Source organism: Peromyscus maniculatus, chromosome 6 (assembly GCF_049852395.1).
Source record: "Peromyscus maniculatus bairdii isolate BWxNUB_F1_BW_parent chromosome 6, HU_Pman_BW_mat_3.1, whole genome shotgun sequence".
Classification (NCBI taxonomy): domain Eukaryota; kingdom Metazoa; phylum Chordata; class Mammalia; order Rodentia; family Cricetidae; genus Peromyscus; species Peromyscus maniculatus.
Genome location: NC_134857.1, coordinates 137,835,743 through 137,844,530, shown reverse-complemented (window position 1 = coordinate 137,844,530; position 8,788 = coordinate 137,835,743). Strand labels below are relative to the sequence as shown.

At 40.2% G+C, this 8,788-nt stretch overlaps 1 long non-coding RNA gene across 2 annotated transcripts; it reads left to right on the top strand.

The window, feature by feature from the left end:
- The first annotated feature begins 2,050 nt into the window (after positions 1-2,050).
- Positions 2,051-8,332, top strand: LOC121830545 (uncharacterized). 2 transcript variants are annotated; one of them, XR_006073780.2, is made up of 5 exons: positions 2,051-2,102; positions 2,301-2,448; positions 5,669-5,883; positions 6,342-6,494; positions 6,673-6,800. It is a non-coding gene; the product is annotated as an uncharacterized LOC121830545 (long non-coding RNA). The 2 variants fall into 2 exon arrangements; XR_013052457.1 differs by lacking the exon at positions 2,051-2,102 and adding an exon at positions 4,005-4,090 and having other exon boundaries at positions 6,673-8,332.
- Positions 8,333-8,788: the final 456 nt, after the last annotated feature.

The window sequence follows — 8,788 nt, the reverse complement described above, 5'->3', positions numbered from 1 at the left end:
GTGAAGTTTCTGCCAGGATGACTGCTGTATCCCTTTTCTTCTTGATTAGCATGTAATACTGTTTATAAGATACAATGTCATATTTTCTCTACATTGTTTAATATTTTTGTACATCTATCACATTAAGCATAAGATATTGTGTGTGGTGACATAATTCAAAATCTTTCCAGCTTCTTGAGGTGTATTATTATCAGTGCTAGTTATTTGCTTATCTTCTCATACAGTAGGAAACCAGAATTTATATCTCTTCTCTGTAGCACTGCACTGTTGACGAGCCTCTCCCTTACCCTCTGTCCCTGAAAATCACAGTTCCTTCTACTCTGCACACGCACTTCTCTTTATTTGAATACTGAGCTGTAAGTGTATTAATTTTGTTTTCCTGGCTTATTTTACTTTTCTATCTCAGCTTCTCCGAGATTCCAGGAACAATGTTTTTCTCTTCCAGTATTTCTTTAGTGCTCTACTTTTGGCCCTGTCTAGTCTTCTCATCTCTGTTACTGTGATTTATTTCTTTAGCATTTCTATTGAACTCTTTTTTATCTTTACATTTCTCTTCTGAAACTCCCCACCTGCTCAGGCATGCTGACCATTTCCTCTGCTTGACGACATGTAGCTCACAGTTATTTTAACCTTTCTTTAATAAACACACCATCTGGGCTACCTCTGAATCTTCCTGCATTGATTCCTTTGTCTACAGAGTGAATTGTGGGATTTGTTTGTTTGTTTGTGTCTTGTAGCTCTTATGGAAAAATTGGGCTAATTGGGATTAATCTTCATTTTGCAAATTCTCAATATTTTTAAGAAAAGAAAATATCATGTATTTATAAAAAACAGAATTGATTTTAAGCAAAGAAAGACACAGCATTCTTTTAATGTTGAGAACAAGGTTACATGCTTGTGCTGGTTCAAACCAGCTGCTGCTGCATTTGTTTTCTTCAGGAGAGTATCAAAGAACAGTTGCAAATTTTACTAGTTAGAAATTCTCAAAGTGTGGACACACTGGTGGAAGCCCCGTGACTGTAATCATCTGATTTATACCTGTTTATTGAGCATCTGCTAAATGCTGGAAGTATTAGTTACTTTCTGTTGCTGTGATAAAGCACTACGACCAATATAAGGAAGAAAGGGTTTATTGTGGCTGATGGTCCCAGAGGGACAGAGTCCTTCAGAGTGGGGAAGGCACACACTGCCGCAGGAACAGGAAGCTGGCTGATCACATTTCCATGGAACTGTTGTATAGGGTAGATGGTGATGGTATAGGAAGTCTGTTCCATGGTCATTTTTTATGCCGTTACATTTTATGCACAAAGTATGATTTAAAAAATTATCAAGGCCTCAGATATTACTATGTCTGTAGTGCAGATCATGGAATCTTGAGTAAGAAAATTTAAAGATGATGGACAGTGAGCGACTCCTTCTTTGAAGTGAAATGTTTATTTAGCCCACATACACATGGATATCTAGTCCCAGGAATGTGCACTACCCTCATTATATTCATATTCCATGACTCAGGACTCAAGAGACTAAAATCGGGCTTCCCACACAAATGCCATCCCAGATCCTAGCGAATGAGATTGTCAGACATGAAAAGTTAAGGACATGTGGACTGTGCTCTTGAGGCTGATTCTTTTGTCTTATTTATTGGCAGTTTTCCTGAATCAAAGTCAGAATGGGGAAATAGGAAGGTTTGCTTATGTAACTTCCCTTCAGCAATCTCACTCACAGTCAGTCTGATTCCAAAGGAGCCACACTGTGGTCTGGTTAGTGTAGACAAAGAGCCTTCTTTGGCTTACCTCTGGGGAAAAATAGATCTTTGTAATAAGCTTTAATCTCAAATCAGTTAGACCCATGGAGGATGAGTTAGACATTCAGGAAATACACCCTTGAGTCATTCTAATGTGACTGCCAAACTTTCCACCCTGGCCACAGAGCAGATAAAAGCTGTACTTCTGTGATTTAATAAATGAGAAAGGCACAAATGTCTCTATTTAAGTGGAGCCTTCTAGAATGTTTGCTGGAAACTATGATGCATTTCGGTTCTGGATCCTTTCACATCTCAGAGTGATCAGCTGTCTTGAGGGTGAAATGACCATTATGGCCAGGTGGGGAAGTGTGGCGTCCAAGTGTCACTGAGTCTGCTGCAGAGTGCATCCATAGCATGACAGTGGATTGGTTTCTGAGGGGAAAGCATGTTATATCTATGTTGTCTACATGAAATGCCAAGTACTTTGGTAGTACGCATGTATTTCTCATAGTTTTATCTCACAACAGATCTTATAATATTATTGTTGTTTTTATAGATAAAGAAATGTCCCTCTACCACACAGTAAGGATCACGCCTGGAATTTGAATTAAGGTCAACATTTTGCTGAAATATGTCCTAACAAGGAGTGGTGGAAAATGATATCTGAGAAGAAAGTCTCAAGACTCACCTGCTGTGAATTTTAGGTAAGAAGTGCCCTTTGTTGAGGAATGAAAGAGTCATGGGTAGAAAATTGAGGTTAGTACAACAACTGAAGCTACCCTGGCAATTTCCCACATCCCATGGTAGTGAGAAGAGGTGATAAGAACCTTCTCCCACTGACCTAGAGGTGCTGTTGCCTTTGCTGTGGTGATTTCCAGGAAACAGTGCAGTCCCACTGCTACCTGTGATTGTTTAACTAGCCCCCACCCCACCCCCCGTCTGCTGCTTTGGCTGCTCAGAACACATATATGTAAATTATTTCCATTGTGTATGTATGTATGATGTGTGTGAGGGCATGCACATGCCACATTGCACACATAGAGGTCCAAAGACAACTTTGTGGAGTCTGCTCTCTCCTTCGGCCTCCACCTGGGATTCCCTGATGTACACAGTGTCTACCCACTGAGCCATCTCACTGGCTCTCTACATTTTTTCTTGGTATTTCTTTCTCCATCCCCCCTTTAAAAATATGTATAATTGTCTATTTATTTTATGTGTAGTGTTTTTTTCTGCATGTGTGTGTACCATGTATAAAATGTGAATGCTTCACCTCATCTGCCCCCCAAATCTCTATCTTCCTCTTCTTTAAAGAAATTTGCTAGTATCACAGACATGACTAAATTGTACTACAACCCAAAAAGATGATCATTTGAGTGTGTATATTTCTAAGCTTGTGTTTTCTGAAGATTTAACCAAGGGCCTTGAGCATGCTAGACAACTGCTCTACTACTGAGTGGTGTCATCAGCCCTTTTGAACTTTTAGTTTGAGAAAGGGTCTACCTAACTCACCCAGGCTAGCCTTGAACTTGGTATATAGCCCAGGAGGGACTTGGGCTTGTGATCCTCTTGTGTCAGTCACCCAAGGAGCTGGGATCACAGTCAAAAGAGTGGTCTTACAAGAAAGAACATTTGGACCTTATGAGTGGAAGGTTTGTGTAATCAAGACAGCAGGAAAAATCTACCAGAGTAAAATGAAAATAAAATCCATGTATCAGGGTAAGAAAGGCTAAATCTGGGAAGATGGTACTAAGGCCAATTCTGAAAAGTAAGGTGAGGGTAAAATTAAGGTTGAAGAGAAAGAGTATTAGAGGATGAATTGTGACAAGTTGAAACTGAATGGGAAAGTGTTGAAGTCCTGGTTTTTAATGGTGATAGTTCACAGCAACCTTCCAGGAGTAAGTTTCTGTTTAGTGTTATGTTAAATATCTTATCAGAAGATTCCTCACTGGGACTTCTATGGATGAAAACTTGGGTCTTTTGTTTTTGCTTTGACCTTGGATATGTGTCAGAAATAGAAGACGAAACATCTTGATGATTATTTTTCTTTGGACGGGTATGTGGTGATTTGACTAAGAATGGCTTCCATAGCTTTATATGTTTGAACGCTTTGTCACAAGGAGTGGAACTGTTTGAAGGGATTAGAAGGATTAGGAGGTGTGGCCTTGTTGGAGGAAGGGTGTCATGGGGGTGGGTTTTGAGGTGTCAAAAGCCTATGCTAGATGCAGTCTTTCTCTCTCTCTCCCTGCTGCCTGTGGATCAGGATATAGTTCTTAGCTACTTCTCCAGCACCTGCCTGCTTGCTTCCATGCTCCCCACCATGATGATAAAGGACTCACCTCTGAAAATGTAAGCAAGCCCCCAATTAAATGATTTATTTTATAAAGGTTGCCTTGGTTATGGTATCTTTTCATAGCAATAGAAAAGTGAGTAACACAGTCATATATGTGTAAATCAGAAAAGTGTGAAGTCATAAGTTCAGAATTAATCTTGGAAAAAACCTTTATGTCTCACTTATCTCTGAAAATAAAATAAAAGAGGTCATTATCTGTTCTTGAGTGAGGTATTACCAACATGCAGAGCACTGACATGTCCCTTCCACATCCTTGACACATGTCCTCAAATGCTAGATGGAAAAATGAACTTATTTCAATTAGCCTCCTCTGATCCATGAACAATTCAGTTCCTCTCAACCAGAGAAATATTATTCAATAAAAGAACGATGTAGTCGCTCTGAATGTCAATGTGTATTACACATACCAATGTAATGTCTCAGTATTATCCCGGCGGACTATGTCAGAATGAAGGTTTACTGTGAAAAAGTAAAGGCTAGCTCCCGAGGAATGTCCACAATTCACTTCTGAGCCACAGATCCCGCCAAAGATGAAACAACCCAGTCAAGTTCAGCAGTGATTCATCCAGCTATCCTATGTACAACTGTAGAGGGCAACAGAGGAGAAGGTGCACCCCAGAGAATGATTATTTGAGTTGAAAATTTCCATTGTTTACTAGAGGGCAAAGTGCTATAGGTAAGTACAATTTTAGATTGCTAGGTCAGAAATGAAAAGGAGCTTGCTTTTCATTTTCATACCGATATGCACAAGCTAAATAGATGCATAAGCTGTAGCCATGTAATACCTTAGTTATCTTAACAAACTACAAAATTTTTACTATAAACCTTTTAAAAGATATTGTGATTAGTCTTAAAATTTGTTTAATATATCAATGAAATAACGTTGCTTCAAATATAATTGTTTCTTTGAAAGTAAAACCTGTGATCTGCTTAAGGGGCCCCCTTGCAGTAGCATCAGAATCCATCCCTGGTGCATGAGCAGGCTTTTTGGATCCCAATATCTGTGATGGGACAATTTGCACAGCCTTGGGGCAGGGGTAGGAACTTCGACCTGCTTCTACTAAGCGTAGACCTCCCCATGGGAGGCCTTACTTTCTTGTAGGAGGGAATGGGGGAGGTGGGTTGGGAGGGGGAGGTTGGAGGAGGAGGGAAGAGGGAGATCTTTAATTGGTGTGTAAAATGAATAAAATTTTTTTCTTAATTAAAAAAAAAGTAAAGCTTGGGAAGCATTCTTGGTTGCTCTGTATCTCTGTTGCAACAACACTGTAAGCTGTAGAAAGCCCCTGCTCTAGGGTGTTTAGTCCACAGCTGTAGGTAAAGAGTGAGACCATGTTGAGATATCACAGGAGAGTGTTCTGGAGAGGAGTGAATTTCTTCTTTGAAGACCTCTTTTTGAGGGAACTGGACAATACATTTCAAAGTTTTCCTGAAACTCTCTTGTATAGAGACATATACCAGCATGCTCTTTCTGGATGCCAAATACTCTCTCCTGATTGTGTCCTTACAAATGAGACTGGTACAGGATAACAATAAAAGTGGAAAAAGTTAGGCCTTGTTTACTTTGAAATCTGCAGGTGTCAGCCGTCCAGTCCTGTTTGCTCTCACTGTTACAGCAAGGCGTCTCTGATTTGTGACGGGGGCATGAATGCCATTATGTACTGTTGCCTTCATGAAAGTGACAGAAGAATGCTGAACACTTCATTCCACAAAGAAGGCACTCAAGAATGGTTTTTCATTTCTTTCCCTTCAGTCTTGAGAAGGAGAGAGGAGGCACAAGCTAGGGGAGGAGGTAAGGTGAAATGATAGCATTGGGATAGCAGGGATACTGGAGGGCTGGAACTGAGAGAAGTGGACATACTTGTTGGCACAGAGATGTTCCAGAGGGATACCCATGCTTTCTCTTTCTATCTCTATTTTCTTAGTTGTGATGTGTAAATAATATAAGAGTGACAATATAAGGCAGTGTGATGAGTGTCTTTTAAAGACCACATGCTGTGTCAGTCACTATTCACTCTCCTCGAGAAAAGAGGGGAATATCCCTACCCTAAGAGAGGTGGTTTAGAGACTGTGCCATCACGGAGTCACAGATGAACACCTAGGACATTTAAGGGTGAAAAGCACTAGTTTTCATAATAGAGACATGTGCTGCAGAGGAAATGACCTGGGATACCAGGCTGTGCCACTTTGGGAAGCATTCTTAGGCAACGTTTGATCTGACATAGATGTCTACTTCCTTTCTGTTTACAGCCAGAGGAGATTTCAGCAATGGAATCAGATGGCATTCAAATCAGAAAAGCCCCATCCTCTGTACACAACCTGAAAAGCAAAGGTGGTGGATGAGAAACATATGAATGTGACCAGATACCCACACAAGATCCCTCCTCTTATGATGCACCTGTGGTCAGTTATTGAGATGATAAAAGACCTGACCTTCTGTTCTAGAGGCTTTCCTGCCTCTGTACTCACTAAAACACTGCTTTGAAATGTCATCTGTCCCTCATTATAGATACCCACTTATACCTTGAGAAGTTTTATTAAGTAAACATCTGACATTTCCATTTTTTCCTTTTTTCACTAGCTTATAAGCACTAAGAAGCTGCAGACCCCGCCTTGCTAATTAGTGAACATCTGTTGTCTGAAACAAAGTCCTGTATGTTGTAGCCATTAAGGAACTGCCAAGTGAGTAAGTAAAGATGGTGATGGAGCAGTTAGTTACTGCAACTAAAATCTGACTCCATTATTTAAGAAACATTTGGTGAGGATTGCTTTTAAATATTAATTCATAGAGCCTTGGTTTCATCTGGAATATGGTAGATATCCAACCTTAGGTGCTACAAGAATTACACGTTCCTTTCCTCCTCTGTCCTTTTCCTTCATCCTTCCCTCTTTGTCTTCCATCCTTCCCTTTCCCTCTCCTCTTATCTTCCCTCTTTCCTCTGTCTCCACATCTGTCTCTGTCTCCATGACCACCTCTATCTCCATATTCAGTTTATCTCTATCTCCATGTCTATCTCTGTCTCCATGTCCACCTCTATCTCCATGTCTACTTATCTCCATTCTATCTCCATGTCCACCTCTATCTGCATGTCTACTTGTCTCCGTGTCTACCTGTTTCTCCATGTCTACTTGTCTCCATTCTATCTCTATGTCCACCTCTATCTCCATGTCTACTTGTCTCCATTCTATCTCCATGTCCACCTCTATCTCCATGTCTACTTGTCTCCATTCTATCTCCATGTCCACCTCTATCTCCATGTCTACTTGTCTCCATTCTATCTCCATGTCCACCTCTATCTCCATGTCTACTTGTCTCCATTCTATCTCCATGTCCACCTCTATCTCCATGTCTACTTGTCTCCATTCTATCTCCATGTCCACCTGTTTCTCCATGTCTACTTGTCTCCATTCTATCTCCATGTCCACCTCTATCTCCATGTCTACTTGTCTCCATGTCCACCTGTTTCTCCATGTCTACTTGTCTCCATTCTATCTCCATGTCCACCTCTATCTCCATGTCTACTTGTCTCCATGTCCACCTGTTTCTCCATGTCTACTTGTCTCTATTCTATCTCCATGTCTATGTCTAGTTTTATTTCTACCTCCATGATTGTCTCTATTTCTCACTCTCTGAAAAGCACTTTGGCATTTGAACAAACATGAATCCTCACCATTTTCCCTTTATCCATATTTCAGATTCTTCAGAATTGCATGTGAGAACTGTCAAAATTTAGTCTCAAATTTTCTTTTACATTTAATCTATTTCTACTCTTGACCCATTGGCATTCAGACACATTCTGTTTGCGTTAACATGGTTTTGCTTTCAACCTTTGCTTCAACCTGACTTTATTATTACAGAAAATCCTTGTCCAGGAAGATGAAGTGGAAAAAAAAAACCTTCTGTTTATTTCAGAGCCTTCTAAATTTTTATGTGAAAAATCAATTTGTTCTCATTAAATGAGTGGCTTCTTCTCAGAACAATAGATCACCCCACTGGGTTCATGAAAGGATCATTTGTTCTTTTAAGACTCTTCAAGTGCCTGCCCTCTCTGTTCCCACTATCCTTATACTATTAAACTATGAGCTTTTTCAGAACCAAGCACATAATTTGTCTGAGAGGCACAACATGCCTTAAATATGCCCCCCAAACTTTGAAATGCTGCTTCCTGAAGGAACACAGAAGAATCACGTCAAAACACTTGCAAGGAGCTTTTGGACAGGACCCTAAGACTACAGGAAGCAAAGACAAAAATAGAAAAAAAATTAACTTTCATCAAATTACAAAGTATCCCCAGTCATGGGAACCAACAGGATGAGGAAAAACCCTAATGAATTAGAGAAAGTATTCACAACACATGCATCTGCTGGGGGCGTCTATAAGAACACTAAGAACTCAATGTGAGTAACAGAACAGCAACAGCAGTGACAGTAGTCTGACTAAGAGCAGGCAGTAGTTCTAAGCAGACATTTCTCAAAAGTAAACACTCATGTGGCCACTAGGCATCTGAAAACAAAGCTGGGGAATGTAGTTATCAGAGAAACGGAAACCACAGTGAGATGTTACCACAACCTAGTAAGAATGGCTATTTTCAGAAAGACTGAAGCTAGTGTTCGCAAGGGGTGTGGTGGGGATGGAAAGTGGTTCAGACATCATGGAAAGTAGTGTAGACATTCATAAAAAAGATAAAAATAACCCA